This window comes from Electrona antarctica, assembly GCF_951216825.1.
Source record: "Electrona antarctica genome assembly, contig: scaffold_50, whole genome shotgun sequence".
Lineage (NCBI taxonomy): Eukaryota > Metazoa > Chordata > Actinopteri > Myctophiformes > Myctophidae > Electrona > Electrona antarctica.
The window spans coordinates 31,129-48,303 of NW_027636912.1; the positions used below are offsets into that span (position 1 = coordinate 31,129).

General features: G+C 40.9%; 1 long non-coding RNA gene across 1 annotated transcript; it reads right to left on the reverse strand.

The window, feature by feature from the left end:
• Positions 1-5,243: 5,243 nt before the first annotated feature.
• Positions 5,244-7,951, reverse strand: LOC306919639. Its single transcript, XR_013789585.1, has 3 exons — positions 7,843-7,951; positions 6,036-6,144; positions 5,244-5,702 (listed from the first exon to the last, which is right to left on the reverse strand). It is a non-coding gene; the product is annotated as an uncharacterized lncRNA (long non-coding RNA).
• Positions 7,952-17,175: the final 9,224 nt, after the last annotated feature.

Here is a 17,175-nt window from a genome sequence, read left to right on the forward strand (position 1 = left end):
TGTTGCATTGTGGGTGGAGGTACGAAGGTAGCGTCCTGACATTTAATGCTGGTGTGGTGTTTCAAAAGGTTCTGTATTTTATCATAATGTGGTTTGTGAAGTCCACATCAGTGTTCATTTTGACAGTAAATGTTTTAGTTTAGTTTCAGTTGAGTAAATAGCTAACCAACAATTGTGTTAAAAACCTTAGCATGACTAAAATATAGGGATTCAGTGATTACTTAATCCTTAAATAATACTACAAATATTTGGTTGTTGCTGTGATGCAAAACATCCTAACTAACTCATGTTCTACAGCAAAGCTATATAAGCTCATAATAAAATGACTAAGCTAACAATAAAATTATTGAGAATATTGAGGGAATAAAAACAGAACAGTGGGAGTGAAAAGGGAGGTTAAGTAACATACCAAGGTCTTTGGGTTCCTCCTGTTCAGCAGAAATGTCCCTGGTGGGTTCAAGAGAGTCCATCTTCACCTGAAGTCTGCAGTCCACATTCAGATGTGATCCGAAATGATCCTGGAGGAGTTGTGGAGAAATGACACAGACCAAGTCTTCTTATACCAGAGAGCCACTAACTGCTTTGAATGATAGACTAAGAGAACAATAGCACCATCTCTCCACCAATCACAGTCTAACATGCTGTCCTCCACCCTCCCTCCTCCCACCAGATATGCTCACTCCAAAGTGGTCACACAATAAACAGTATGGTAAACATTTAAGAGTAGACCAAGGACTGAGAAACTGTGATTTGTGTATTTGTTTACTTATAGTATGTATAGCAGTATAATTAATCAAATTGAATGTATTGCTTGAATTACTTGTGTAACTTGTGTATTTTTGTGGAGTCACACCGTTTACTTGTTCTTCCACCACTGAACAAACAACAGAGTAGGTGGAATGACATTTAAACAGTCTTGTTACTAATTAAAATAATTACTTTGTGAAAATAAATAGCCAACAAATTCACAAGATTATAAGGTGTATTATCTCGCATGATACTGTGCAGTAACTTAGTTAGGATCCTACTCCAATGTATTCTCAAAAGGTCACTTTAAAGAAGAGTGCAGCCTGAAAGTAGTAACACCTCCCCTTTGTCTTGTAGTGGTGAAAACCCTCCTCACAGCTCTCCTCCAGTTAACTGCAGTCAGGCTCCATTTCAATGTGAAAGGCTCACAACCAAAGACACCTAGATGATGATGGGCCATCATCACTGCTACCCCCGCCCTCTTCTCTGTTTCACACAAATTCACACACACACACCCCTCCTCCCTCTCATCCTCTATTCTCTCCTAACTACCCTCCCTGGAGTCCGTCCCTCTCTCTCACCCGACTCCGCAACCACATCCTTCCTCTCCTCTATCTCATCAAGAACATGGAGCCCATTATTAAATGGGCCCCATGTTCTCGTAGAAACTGAATTTGAACAGGATTACTTCTTCCAAGTGTGGCCTAAAAATAAAATGTGTGTCTGAACAAGTGTGAACAAAGTTAATCTAAATCTAATTTACAGAAACTCTGCCGGTCAAATGAAAGTAAAACAAAGGATACGATTGAGAATGAAGTTGAATATTGAGACTTATTTCTATCTGCAGCATAATGTTGGTGTGACATGTTCAGTATACAGTAAAACAGCAGTATCATAATAATGAAACATGTAGCGTAGGATTTAATGAAGCCGAAATTTATCATTAAATAATGTAGATAGATTGATGCAATGGGTGTAAAAAAGAGGCTCTAACAGACTCCAACACAAAGTCACCACTCACCACTATACTTTTCAGTTTTAACAATTTCTCTGAATAAGAAATACCCCCCAAAAAAACTGGTCATTTAAACAGTAGGATATACAAGTTTGTGAAAATAAATAGCCAACAAATTCACAAGATTATAAGGTGTATTAAGAAATACCCCAAAAAAGAACAGGTCATTTAAACAGTAGGATATACAAGTTTACTTGTAATTAAAAAAAATCATACAACAACACTTTACGTGGATGTGCTAAGCTCTTGTCATAATGTAAACACTAGGGTTTCTCTCCAGTGTGAATTCTCTGGTGTGTTTTAAGGCTGGACATTCGAGAGAAGTGTTGTCCACAATGATCACATCCATATGGTTTCTCTCCAGTGTGGATTCTATGGTGTATTTTAAGGCTGGACATTCGAGAGAAGTGTTGTCCACAATGATCACATCCATAGGGTTTCTCTCCAGTGTGCATTTTCTGGTGTAGTTTAAGGTTGGCCAATTGGGAGAAGTGCTGTCCACACTGATCACATCCATAGGGTTTCTCTCCAGTGTGAATTCTCTGGTGTGTTTTAAGGCTGGACATTTGAGAGAAGTGTTGTCCACACTGATCACATCCATAGGGTTTCTCTCCAGTGTGGATTCTATGGTGTATTTTAAGGCTGGACATTAGAGAGAAGTGTTGTCCACACTGATCACATCCATACGGTTTCTCTCCAGTGTGAATTATTTGGTGTGTTTTAAGGCTGGACATTGCAGAGAAGTGTTGTCCACATTGATCACTTCCATAGGGTTTTTCTCCAGTGTGAATACTCTGGTGTTTTTTAAGGCTGGACATTCGAGAGAAGTGTTGTCCACACTGATCACATCCATAGGGTTTCTCTCCAGTGTGAATTCTCTGGTGTCCTTTAAGGAGGTCCATTCTAGAGAAATGTTGTCCACAATGATCACACCCATAGGGTTTCTCTCCAGTGTGAATTCTCTGGTGGCTTTTAAGGCTGGACATTTGAGAGAAGTGTTGTCCACACTGATCACATCCATATGGTTTATCTCCAGTATGAATTCTCTGGTGGCATTCAAGTTTGGATATGTTAGGGAAGCGTTTTCCACACTGATCACAGCAATGGTGTTTTTTCTTTGTCAAGCTTCTTTGTTCATTCACCGCTGGTAGGTCAGGGCAGTCATCAGACTGTTGATGGGACACTGGATTGGAAACAAATACAAAATAAAGATTGTTGATAGGTAGACTTAAAAGTAATTGTTGTGCAACAAATCCCTGTCATGTAGCTAACCAACAATTGTGTTAAAAACCTTAGCATGACTAAAATATAGGGATTCAGTGATTACTTAATCCTTAAATAATACTACAAATATTTGGTTGTTGCTGTGATGCAAAACATCCTAACTAACTCATGTTCTACAGCAAAGCTATATAAGCTCATAATAAAATGACTAAGCTAACAATAAAATTATTGAGAATATTGAGGGAATAAAAACAGAACAGTGGGAGTGAAAAGGGAGGTTAAGTAACATACCAAGGTCTTTGGGTTCCTCCTGTTCAGCAGAAATGTCCCTGGTGGGTTCAAGAGAGTCCATCTTCACCTGAAGTCTGCAGTCCACAGTCAGATGTGATCCGAAATGATCCTGGAGGAGTTGTGGAGAAATGACACAGACCAAGTCTTCTTATACCAGAGAGCCACTAACTGCTTTGAATGATAGACTAAGAGAACAATAGCACCATATCTCCACCAATCAGTCTAACATGCTGTCCTCCATGGCACCCTCCCTCCTCCCACCAGATATACAGATATGCTCACTCCAAAGTGGTCACACAATAAAAAGTATGGTAAACATTTAAGAGTAGACCAAGGACTGAGAAACTGTGATTTGTGTATTTGTTTACTTATAGTATGTATAGCAGTATAATTAATCAAATTGAATGTATTGCTTGAATTACTTGTGTATTTTTGTGGAGTCCCACCGTTTACTTGTTCTTCCACCACTGAACAAACAACAGAGTAGGTGGAATGACATTTAAACAGTCTTGTTACTAATTAAAATAATTACTTTGTGAAAATAAATAGCCAACAAATTCACAAGATTATAAGGTGTATTATCTCGCATGATACTGTGCAGTAACTTAGTTAGGATCCTACTCCAATGTATTCTCAAAAGGTCACTTAAAAGGAGAGTGCAGCCTGAAAGTAGTAACACCTCCCCTGTCAGGCTCCATTTCAATGTGAAAGGCTCACAACCAAAGACACCTAGATGATGGGCCATCATCACTGCTACCCCCGCCCTCTTCTCTGTTTCACACACACACACACACACACACACACACACCCCTCCTCCCTCTCATCCTCTCCTAACTACCCTCCCTGGAGTCCGTCCCTCTCTCCTACCCGACTCCGCAACCACATCCTTCCTCTCCTCTATCTCATCAAGAACATGGAGCCCATTATTAAATGGGACCATGTTCTCGTAGAAACTGAATTTGAACAGGATTGCTTCTTCCAAGTGTGGCCTAAAAATAAAATGTGTGTCTGAACAAGTGTGAACAAAGTTAATCTAAATCTAATTTACAGAAACTCTGCCGGTCAAATGAAAGTAAAACAAAGGATACGATTGAGAATGAAGTTGAATATTGAGACTTTTATTTCTATCTGCAGCATAATGTTGGTGTGACATGTTCAGTATACAGTATAACAGCAGTATCATAATAATGAAACATGTAGCGTCAGATGTAATGACGCCGAAATAAATCATTAAATAATGTAGATAGATTGATGCAATGGGTGAACAAAAAGAGGCTCTAACAGACTCCAACACAAAGTCACCACTCACCACTATACTTTTCAGTTTTAACAATTTCTCTGAAAGATCCAGTGAATAAGAAATACCCCCCAAAAAAAACAGGTCATTTAAACAGTAGGATATACAAGTTTGTGAAAATAAATAGCCAACAAATTCACAAGATTATAAGGTGTATTAAGAAATACCCCAAAAAAGAACAGGTCATTTAAACAGTAGGATATACAAGTTTACTTGTAATTAAAAAAAATGAAAAAAGATCATACTACAACACTTTACGTGGATGTGCTAAGCTCTTGTCATAATGTAAACACTAGGGTTTCTCTCCAGTGTGAATTCTCTGGTGTTTTTTAAGGTGGGCCAATTGAGTGAAGTGTTGTCCACACTGATCACATCCATATGGTTTCTCTCCAGTGTGGATTCTATGGTGTATTTTAAGGCTGGACATTCGAGAGAAGTGTTGTCCACAATGATCACATCCATAGGGTTTCTCTCCAGTGTGCATTTTCTGGTGTAGTTGAAGGTGGGCCAATTGGGAGAAGTGCTGTCCACACTGATCACATCCATAGGGTTTCTCTCCAGTGTGAATTCTCTGGTGTGTTTTAAGGCTGGACATTTGAGAGAAGTGTTGTCCACACTGATCACATCCATAGGGTTTCTCTCCAGTGTGGATTCTATGGTGTATTTTAAGGCTGGACATTAGAGAGAAGTGTTGTCCACACTGATCACATCCATACGGTTTCTCTCCAGTGTGAATTCTTTGGTGTGTTTTAAGGCTGGACATTTGAGAGAAGTGTTGTCCACACTGATCACATCCATAGGGTTTCTCTCCAGTGTGAATTCTCTGGTGTCCTTTAAGGAGGTCCATTCTAGAGAAGTGTTGTCCACAATGATCACACCCATAGGGTTTCTCTCCAGTGTGAATTATCTGGTGGCTTTTAAGGCTGGACATTTGAGAGAAGTGTTGTCCACACTGATCACATCCATATGGTTTATCTCCAGTATGAATTCTCTGGTGGCATTCAAGTTTGGATATGTTAGGGAAGCGTTTTCCACACTGATCACAGCAATGTTGTTTTTTCTTTGTCAAGCTTCTTTGTTCATTCACCGCTGGTAGGTCAGGGCAGTCATCAGACTGTTGATGGGACACTGGATTGGAAACAAATACAAAATAAAGATTGTTGATAGGTAGACTTAAAAGTAATTGTTGTGCAACAAATCCCTGTCATGTAGCTAACCAACAATTGTGTTAAAAACCTTAGCATGACTAAAATATAGGGATTCAGTGATTACTTAATCCTTAAAATAATACTACAAATATTTGGTTGTTGCTGTGATGCAAAACATCCTAACTAACTCATGTTCTACAGCAAAGCTATATAAGCTCATAATAAAATGACTAAGCTAACAATACAATTATTGAGAATATTGAGGGAATAAAAACAGAACAGTGGGAGTGAAAAGGGAGGTTAAGTAACATACCAAGGTCTTTGGGTTCCTCCTGTTCAGCAGAAATGTCCCTGGTGGGTTCAAGAGAGTCCATCTTCACCTGAAGTCTGCAGTCCACAGTCAGATGTGATCCGAAATGATCCTGGAGGAGTTGTGGAGAAATGACACAGACCAAGTCTTCTTATACCAGAGAGCCACTAACTGCTTTGAATGATAGACTAAGAGAACAATAGCACCATATCTCCACCAATCACAGTCTAACATGCTGTCCTCCATGGCACCCTCCCTCCTCCCACCAGATATACAGATATGCTCACTCCAAAGTGGTCACACAATAAAAAGTATGGTAAACATTTAAGAGTAGACCAAGGACTGAGAAACTGTGATTTGTGTATTTGTTTACTTATAGTATGTATAGCAGTATAATGCAGGCTCCATTTCAATGTGAAAGGCTCACAACCAAAGACACCTAGATGATGATGGGCCATCATGACTGCTACCCCCGCCCTCTTCTCTGTTTCACACAAATTCACACACACACCCCTCCTCCCTCTCATCCTCTCCTAACTACCCTCCCTGGAGTCCGTCCCTCTCTCCTACCCGACTCCGCAACCACATCCTTCCTCTCCTCTATCTCATCAAGAACATGGAGCCCATTATTAAATGGGCCCCATGTTCTCGTAGAAACTGAATTTGAACAGGATTGCTTCTTCCAAGTGTGGCCTAAAAATAAAATGTGTGTCTGAACAAGTGTGAACAAAGTTAATCTAAATCTAATTTACAGAAACTCTGCCGGTCAAATGAAAGTAAAACAAAGGATAGGATTGAGAATGAAGTTGAATATTTAAGCAATATTACACGAGAGGGTGTGGGTTAACGTGATTATTGCCACGACAGGGATGCGGTGAGGAACGAGACGAAGTCGAGTTCCGCAAGCATCACTGAAGTGGCAATAATCACGTTAACCCACACCCTCGAGTGTAATATTGCAATTATACAACAGTTACCCTTAAAACTAAGAAAATCGCTGAAAGAATATATTTTTTTAATGACAGATGTAGTCACTACGACCACAAATGTCCCAAGAAACTAGCTAGCCTAGCCACCGAGTTTGCTAGCGCTCTGGGAAAACAGAGCAGCTGAATTCTTTGTTTTGATTAGGTGGTGATTGGTGCTGGTTTAACCCATGGCTAGAAGGCTGTTTCAACCAATCAGATTGCTTCCTCGAAACGACCTGTGGTATAATGAGACTTTTATTTCTATCTGCAGCATAATGTTGGTGTTACATGTTCAGTATACAGTATAACAGCAGTATCATAATAATGAAACATGTAGCGTCAGATGTAATGAAGCCGAAATTAATCATTAAATAATGTAGATAGATTGATGCAATGGGTGAAAAAAGAGGCTCTAACAGACTCCAACACAAAGTCACCACTCACCACTATACTTTTCGGTTTTAACAATTTCTCTGAAAGACCCAGTGAATAAGAAATACCCCAAAAAAGAACAGGTCATTTAAACAGTAGGATATACAAGTTTGTGAAAATAAATAGTCAACAAATGGTGTTTTAAACACCTGTAAATATCATTCTTACTTAATAGTGTCTCTTTATCAATTCATTTTAGATCAATTCATTTTTACTCAATTCGTTTTTAAGCAGTTTTTAAACATAATAATCAATTCAAATGTATTTTAAACCAAATAATCATGTTCATTGTTCATGTCCAATTGGCCATCATGTTTCCTTTAACTTCAAGTCATCACAGACAACAACAAACAATAACAAGTGTCCATGAACTGGCATGATCTGTAAACAAATAAACAGTTCTGTCTCACCGGCTGTCTCTCCAGCTTTTATATGGCTGCACCGTTCTGCTCTGATGTTTCAGTGTGTGTTGCTCCTGTTTGAATGCACACTGTTGTTCCTCATGGAGGTTTGTGTAGGATTCCTCTTTCTTCCTCTCTTCCTCTGTTTGGCCAACGCCCTACTCTCAGGTGCAGTGAATGCACTGACGCTGATTAGTCAGGCAATTGGGGAGTGATTGAGTGACAATCAGCTGAGTGTCAGTGGTAATGAGTGTCAGTCCAGATTTTAACCCTTTGCTCTCCATTTCTGGTGCATTTATATAGCGCCTTTATCCAAGGCGCTTTACATAGTGCATTACATTCACCCATTCACACACACATTCATACACCGATTGCGGCGTAAGCCATGCAAGGTACCCACCAGGGTTGATGGCGTTGATGCCTGCCTGCATGATTTATACTAAGCTGTGTGCCGAAAATAGACAATCTACGAGCTTGCGTTGTGAGCTTGTAACTTACCGCTTAGCTTCGATGTGACAGGCATGTTTGATCGAAGACAGAAGTGCCTCGTCACTGCCAGCCCCATTTCTCCACACATGGTGAATATTGCATATGTACAGATGTAGGCGAGGCACACCATCTGCTTCCTTGAAAGCTACTACATGGAATGCACATCTCACGGTTCTGTGATGGTCTCTAGCTGTGGTTTGGGGAATGGGTGAAAACAATGGTAAGTAAAAGTAAGTAGCCTTGCCAAGCCATGAGGCCCATAGGGCAGGAGCCTATCTCCTGTTTCTGTAGCGTGAGGAAGCTTGATGTACAAGTACACCCCCTGGACATGACGCTAGTATGTCGCAGGGACTTACCACCAATCCAACCCTTGATACTGAGTGTCAAGCAGGGAGGCACTGGGTCCCATTTTTACAGTCTTTGGTATGACCCGGCCGGGGATTGAACCCCGACCTCCTAGTCTCCAGGCGTACACTCTAACCACAAGGCCACTGAGTTTGTGAAAACAACGGTAGGCCTATATAAATATATTACGCACAAGATGCGACGCATGTAATAGGCTATTTTGTACAGTCAGATGGTGACAGAGCTGAGAACAGACCGGCTCATAACTCTCTCATGTAACGTTAAATGAAATATAATAAACATGCCACACTCACTCACACTTGTTTGCATGGTTGAGAATGTGCAGTATATGATCAAGCAGGGCGTTCATTTACAAACAAAAAAAACAGAAAAAGGAATACAAATATTGAGATATGAGGTTTCTGCCCCACAGCCATGATGTAATGGCAATCCTTCACCTTCCAAACCAACACATTACTTCACAGGTGGTGGAAGCGATCGTACGCAGCAGTGCACACAGAAACCTGACAGATGGATGTCCAGTCGTAGAGCTCAGTTTGACTGTATTTATTGTACAGATGAGATGAACATACCAGTGATAATATATAGCGATTTTCATGTTCTTTTGTCTGCTTCTGGCTGCTGGCTGGTAAGAACGGTGTGCTCCCACCATTCCCTGTGTCTAACCTGAATCACTGCACCTGAGTGCCCCCTAAATACACACCCAGTGCTGTCAAATCTAAAGCCCGCCACCAAGTGTTCAAAAATAGTATGCCAACCTAACAAATAATAAGTCACCATCCTAATGGCTCCTACACATCAACATTACAAATAAGTAACTGAAAATGTAGCAATAGTCTCTTCACTCAGACAACACTCAGACTAACATTGTGACTCTGAACCCCAGATCTCTAATGTTGTAAGTGTTTGGACCTGGTATTATGTATTGTCATCACAACAATGAAATGATAAACAGCAGACCTTTGGGAGACCTCAGGGTCTCATTGGGGGCTTATGCAAGACCCTGAGGTTCGCAGGTGATCCAGTTTGAGCTCCATCTGGACAGGCTCTCTCTCGCTCGTCTCGTGTTTGGACCGCCGACTGAATTATCTCGGCAGAAGAAGCGTCTTTCCGCCAGAGCGCCTTGCAGGATGTCCTCATCATCACAGTCCCACCACCGTCATGAAAAATACAACAGATACAACACAGAGCACAGGGGAAGCTTTCAACCCCCGCTCAGCCTCGCATTTAATATTTCATGGACTCCTTCATACGTATTTTAGTGGGAATAATTGATCGAGAAAGAGTGGGCTACCAAGCGAGGATGAACGAAGCGCTCTGCTGCAGAGAGAGGGATGTGCAATTCTTCTTTTAAAAGTCCTCTATCTGCTTCTCACTGGTGGAAAGTAACATTTACTTAAGTACTGTACTTAAGTACAACTTTGTACTTTACTTGAGTATCTCCAATGTCTAATTTGTTTTACTTCTACTCCACTACACCGCAGAGGCAATCATTGTACTTTTACTCCACTACATTTATTTGAAAACTTTAGTTACTAGTTACACCACTTCAGCCCTATTTCAGCCATTTGAAAATGTGATCCATTGTGAGCTTGTAGATCGTCAATTTTCCAAAGATTATATAGCCTACATTTTGTAAATGTGAAATGAGACATCCTGCATAAGGAGTTGGCTACTTTTACTTTTGGTACTTTTAAGTACATTTTGATGCCAAAGCTTTTGTACATTTTGAATTCCGGACTTTTACAAGTTGTAACAGAGTATTTCTATATTGCAGTATTGATACTTTTACTTTAAGTAAAATATTTGAGTACTTTTTCCACCACTGCTGGCTCTAACGTCACCCAGGCTCTGCTGTGGTTGTGTTATTCAGTGCCGAGTGCTGACCTCACCTCAGTAAACTGGTTTTTAACTATTTTAGCTATTGAAAAATAGCAGATCTACAAGCTCATAGCGCGCCACCGAGTGGCGTGCTACGAGCTTGTAGGTCTGCTATTTTTGAAAAATCGTGAAAATATTTATTTCAGAAAACTGGAGGATTTTGAGATCAGGCCTAAATGGGTTAAATACATCATTTTGTTGAGGCCAATTGTTTTCTTGAACTGAACGCCTAGTGTCTGTATTGATCTGTTATTGAGATACCATGTTGTTGCAGAGATTGTGGGTTTGTTCTACGTTGAGGGGGCGTTTGGTTTTGTTCTGTAAAGGCTGCAGCATGTCGACTCTGTCGGAATACTCATAGGAGCAAAACTGGTATAGTTTTCAGGATAAACATTCAAAAACTGCAAAAGTAGCAGATTGACAAGCTCGAAGTGGATCTGTTAATGCTTTTGTGTTACGCTACAGTAAGATCAAGTATATAGGGTGTGAAGTTACCAAGAAACTGTTACTGTTACAATATGGAGATGAAAATGTCTCTTAAAAAAAACGACGATATCATCAAGTGCCGATGTATTTTTTAAAGACGTCGACACATTTTGGATGTTTTTCCTGGCTAACCATCCTTTCAGGCCAATATTTACCAATATGCCATTGAATCAGTAGTGTGAATAACACTTATCATTGTATACAGTACCATTTTGCTGGAAGTTATACACAATTGATTGATTCGGGGGGGATACGTGTCTAAGGTCATCCTGGGCCAGAAGCTGTATTCATTGATGCACGATAACAACTCCAGAGATCTTGTGCCTGCCAGCATCTTGGCCACTTGTGAATTCTCTCTTTGCTCCAGGACCAAACCCAGTTACTGATTCTTAACAAAATGAAAGAATTGAAGACGGAAAAAGTCAATTCCAGGCAATGTTGGAATTAAGCCAAGGGAGCAAAGTTTAGGTGTAACTATGTTTTTTGACAGTGGAAAATGAATGGCACTTTCCAGGAGAAACAAAAAACAAAGCCTTTAGTTGTCAAGTCAAACTTCTTTTTTTTCTTGCTGCTGAGTGCATTTTGCTCTGAAAATTGGAGAAAAATGGGCTTTATTATTGAAAGATGTTTCTATTCAAGGAAGGAATTCAATAATGTGGGATGCTTGTGGCGCTGCAGCAAAGGAAATAGAATAGCCTACCTCCGTGGCATATCGCACTGAAAACCAAAGGTGGGGCTAAGAAGACAAATAAAGTCAAAGGGCCATTTATCACGTTGAAAGTTGTAATGATGACTGGCTCAGTGGCCTGTGGATCAATCTTATCGATCAATGAACTTCATCAGGAGTGTGATGGATGCAGACAGTGTTTCTGTCTATGTGTGATACTGGAGACACAGGGTGCAGACGATCGATAACCTCAGAGAGAGAGAGAGAGTCAGGTCAGGGCAATCTTTGTCCACTCTTTTCTCTCTCTCTCTCTCTCTCTCTCTCTCTCTCTCCCCCCCCCCCCCCCCCCCCCCCCCCCACACTCCATGCAGACTACTGACTTGGCAAAGCAAGCACACGTACATCTTTTCCTTGAAACCTCATCTCTCATGCATTATAGCTGTTATCACTTTACTGCAGTAGAACATGTTCTGTAATGGGCATGTGAACTAGACTCTGCGTTTAACAGGCCGGCAGGCATACTTTGGTTAGACATAGCATTGGTCCGACTGGATTAAGGTTGGTGAGGGGTCCGTTAATACGACCGGATGTCACTGAAATTAATGTTAATTCCCATCTCTACACAGTGGGGAGGAAGAGCTGAGGAAACAGATGGATGCTCTTTGTATGTTCTTCAAACTCCTGCCATTAACGAGGAAACACACCTGCAATGCAATGCAATGAATCAGTTCAGCAGCATCTGTGTTTTTTTACTTCTTACTTTTACCTGAGAACAATTGGGAATGATTAAGATAATTTTATTCGTACATGTTGAATTGTTACGTCTTATGTTATTGTTATCTCCGAGGACAAGCTGCTCAAAAACAAATGGAATTGCCCCTAGAGAGATGAATACACTTTGTTTGATGTTGAAGTTAGAAAGAAAGGCTCCATGCCATGCAGCTGCCTGGCGCGGTAGATACAATGAGCTGAAATACACCTTGAACAATAAACTGCAGAACGTGAGGAAGTTTCCAAGGACACTGGGATGACAGGTTGGCCTCAGAGACACGTTTATTTTAGATTGTGTAGCGTATTAACTCTTTCTCTGCTATTCTCGTACTGTCATGGGGACTCCAGACTCCCAGAGTTCCTATCCTTCAAACAATAGAGGAACGATATAGGCAGATATCTTGTTATGATACAGACAATGTTTTTATGTCGATATTCTTTGGGTATTACTATTGGTTCAGTACTGCAGACCACGAATCAGTGCACATGCTTAAAACATTTAGGCCTGACCTCAACATTTAAAAAAAATATTCTAAATCATCCAGTTTTCTGAAATAAATATTTTCACGATTTTTCAAAAATAGCAGACCTACAAAGCTCGTAGCGCGCCACTCGGTGGCGCGCTATGAGCTTGTAGATCTGCTATTTTTCAATCGCTAAATTATAACATAATGTTTAAAACACCAAAAGGGGTTCCCGCCCAAAATGGGTTAAAACATCATTTCAGTACAAATCCCTGGCAAACAGTCAATTCAGGTCAGATATACTGTAGCCTAAAGCAAAGTTAACAAACGAAAAGTTGTGTCCGAAGGTATCAGCCCTGATGAAGACCGGTATAGGTCGAAACATGTCGGTTTAATAAAGTTGTCCTCCTTTTTAACTATTAAGTGTGCCCGGATCTCCGCCTTTATTCTATAAACGAAAAGTTGTGCTGAGTTTATGAGCGAAAGAGGTGAGCGTATGCAGTTTTTATCAATCAATCAATTGATCGATCAATCAGTCAATCAATCACGTTGAATTTGTATGGCACATTTCATAACACTATAGAGGGTATGCGCGTGACATCATCATCAAACCAGGAAGTTATGCAGGAATGCCTACTGAGTGGCAAAAAACGACTTTCTGGCCTTGACAGCCCATACATCCACACAGAAAAGTCATATCTGATTGCATTAAACAACATTAAACAATGTTAAACTCACTTTGCCTGTTGCTTTGCCACTCGATTTGCCACTCGATTTCATGCATCAAGTGCAATTCAATATTATATGCTTTGAAAGCAATACGGTACACCCGCACACTGTGTATTTGCTTGGTACACAAGTATTTTCTTATTTAATGAAGCAACGTTTCGGTCCCTCCGGACCTTCCTCAGGCTCAGATGCCTGAGGAAAAATGTACCGAGCAAATACACAGTGTGCGGGTGTATTCTATTGCTTTCATTGATGTTCACTGGCCTACGCACCTGTGCATACGCCTGATTTCTAGTTCAACTAGCCAATCTACATTGACACGTTGTGAGCTTGTAGACTGGCCATTTTAACTATTCAAAAATGTTTTTCAAAGTAGTAAAAAAGGCAAAGAAGTTTAGGGATAAGGGGTTTAGCGGTGACGAAAATGGAGCCCCAAAGTGTCCCTGAGCAAAACACTAACCCCTAACTGCTCCACCAGCTGTACTCAGAGCGCCCACTGCTCCTAATGTAGGCTAGTTATAGGGTAAACAGAGGACAGTACAGTGACAACACATAATAGAGGGGACCAAATTATTATTAATATGAGGCTTAACATCTTCAAGGATGACCAACTGTCAGTCTATCCTCGTCACATAAAGCTCTTGATGATGACATGACCTTTCAGTGGTTTCTTTCATGTTCTTTTTTCTTCCCAGCACTTAACACTAAAAACCAAATCCATCCTCCTCCACTGTAAGTGCAGAGACATCACAGAGTCACTGCAGAACATTTTGCACTTGGCATCATGGCATCGCTCTGTCTCTATCCCAGAGCTGCTGACAACGCAACAACAGAGCAGAAGTGAGCGCTCTGCTCTCCTCTCTGTTCCTATGAACACGGTGACCCAAAGACAATTTATCATTCCCGGTATTTCGGTTAGCATCTGTCAGTGCGAATGCTTCTTAGCCCATATTTGGAATCCGAGATGTAGTAGTAAAAGAGTAGAAGTAAAAGTATTGGAAATTGGGAATACTCAAGTAAAGTATGAATAACTCAAAAAAGTATGAATAACTCAAAATTGTACTTAAGTACAGTACTTAAGTAAAAGTACTTATAGTTACCGCTGCAAAGGAAACATGAGAGGCGCTGTGTCGTGGAAATAACAGCGCTCTGTAGTTGGAGATAAAAAGGTATCCAGCATGCGTGGGCCTTCCCTACCCTCTCTACCACATGTTCCAGAGTCTCTCATGTCTCTCATGTGGAAGTCAATTAAAGCAGCATTGCACTCATTCCAGCATGCAATTTACAACAAGCACCTCCTCTGAGGTTGAAAATTACAGAGGTGTGACGCCGCACCATCTTCTCTTCAGACGTACAAGGGGTAGAATGGCGTGAGCGCAAACAATGGGGCTGTGTGTGTGTGTGTGCTCAGAGAGAGAGAGAGAGAGAGAGAGCGAGAGAGAGAGAGAGCTACTCCGGCAGCAGAGCAGAGAGGCCTATAAAAAGCGTTGATTGCCACAAGTCGCTCTGAGTGGTTTTGATAACATTTCAATAAATATTGAAATGAGAGTGACTCTCAGAGGGAGGCCCCTCCGGCTGTCTAGCTGTAGGATTGACAAGGGCAGCGTGTGTGTGTGTGTGTGTGTGTGTGTGTGTGTGTGTGTGTGTGTGTGTGTGTGTGTGTGTGTGTTAGAACACACATCTACTGTGGTGTGTGTGTGTGTGTGTGTGTGTGTGTGTGTGCGTGCGTGCGTGTGTGCGTGCGGGCGTGCGTGCGGGCGTGCGTGCGTTAGAACACACATCTACACACATCTACTGTGATGGCTGTGTGTGTTTATGATAGAACAGTACTGCTGGAGCAGAAAACGTGGTTAAAATACATGTGCACAACAATCACAGCACACAGGCTATACACACACTGGCCTTTGCACAATGTTGTCAGTGTCACCCTAAAGCGCTGCCGGCCGTTAGATGCGTACATTTGACTGCCAACCAACCATCGGACATATTGGGCTCCATTTTCGTCACCGCTAAAACCCTTATCCCTAAACTGATTTGCCCTTTTTTACTATTTTGCAAAACCTTTTTGAAGATCAAGATCAGAACAAGTCAATGTAGATTGGCTAGTTGAACTATTCAAAAATGTTTTTCAAAATAGTAAAAAAAAAAAGGCAAAGAAGTTTAGGGATATGGGGTTTAGTGGTGACGGAAATGGAGCCCTCTGTCCAAAAACGTACTTAGGCTACTTACGTTACTTTTCACAATTCAAATGCGTTGCTTGTTACTTTTGCTGCTTTTGTGTTACGCTGTAGTATGATCAAGTATGGCGTTCATTTACAAAAAAAGGAAAAACAAGGAGATAAAAGGTTTCTCCCAAACAGCAACAACATATGTTTTTTCATGTCATATGAAAGCTGGGAATCATAGCTTCAAATGGACATATTGGTTGTTCAGTTTGACCCACCAGTTTTGGAGATATGGCTTATAGATGAATGTCTTGCAGAAAACAGTGAGTTGAGAAAACAGGCTTGAAAGGTTCACTTCTGTGGTCTCTAACATTACACCTAGCTTAAGCATATGTACATGTCGATTTCAGCTCTGACACTTATTTCAGACATGCTCTAGTATGTGAAGAGTCTGCCTGTGCTATTAACTTATTAAAAAAGAAAAAAAAAGTTGTTCTCCTCTGGTGAAAAGCTGGAGTTTGCGCGATGGCAGGCTCTCAGTCAAATCTGGTCACATATACTAATGAACAGAGTATTCAACTAGGGGAGAGTAAAACATGTCTGTGACCACTGGCAGTCAACAGGATTCTGTGGGGATGTTTATTTAGTTTCCTTGCAGTGTGTCCACACAGCACACAGATCTGTCCCGCAGATCCAACCAGCCTGGCCTCCCCTTTGGGTCATTGCTATAGCTTATGAACTGTGCTGAGCCTTTACCGTCAAGCAATGGAAATATAAACTCTGAAAAACAAAAGCTGATGCATCTGCGGGAAAGTTCTCAGGCATTTTTGTTGTGTTTGTCAGAAAGTCTGTCTTTATGTCAATGAATTCTTTACTGCCTTATATATGGCAATCCTGTCTGCAACCATGTGCCTCGGCACTGACTAAAAAGCTTCTTTAAAGGGGCATTCCACTCATTTTCAACATTTTACTGTCATTAATATACCTTAGAGCTGATACAAAATACATACAATAAGAAGTCCCCCCCATTCTGTGTTTCCTAGAACTGGAGGTCTGAAAAAAACTCATTCACATGGTGAATCACATGTGTTAATGATTTTCTTCAGACCTCCAGTTCTAGGAAACACAGAATGGGGGGGACATTTGTATTATTTCCACACAACAGCTCTAAGGTATATTAATGGCATAGTAAAATGTTGAAAATGAGTGGTATTCCCCTTTAATGGCGCTGGATGATGACATTGAACGAAATCGCTATATATATTCTTTTGCCACTGACTGCCGGGGCAACGTCAATTTGTGCTCGTATGCTTTTGGCTGACCT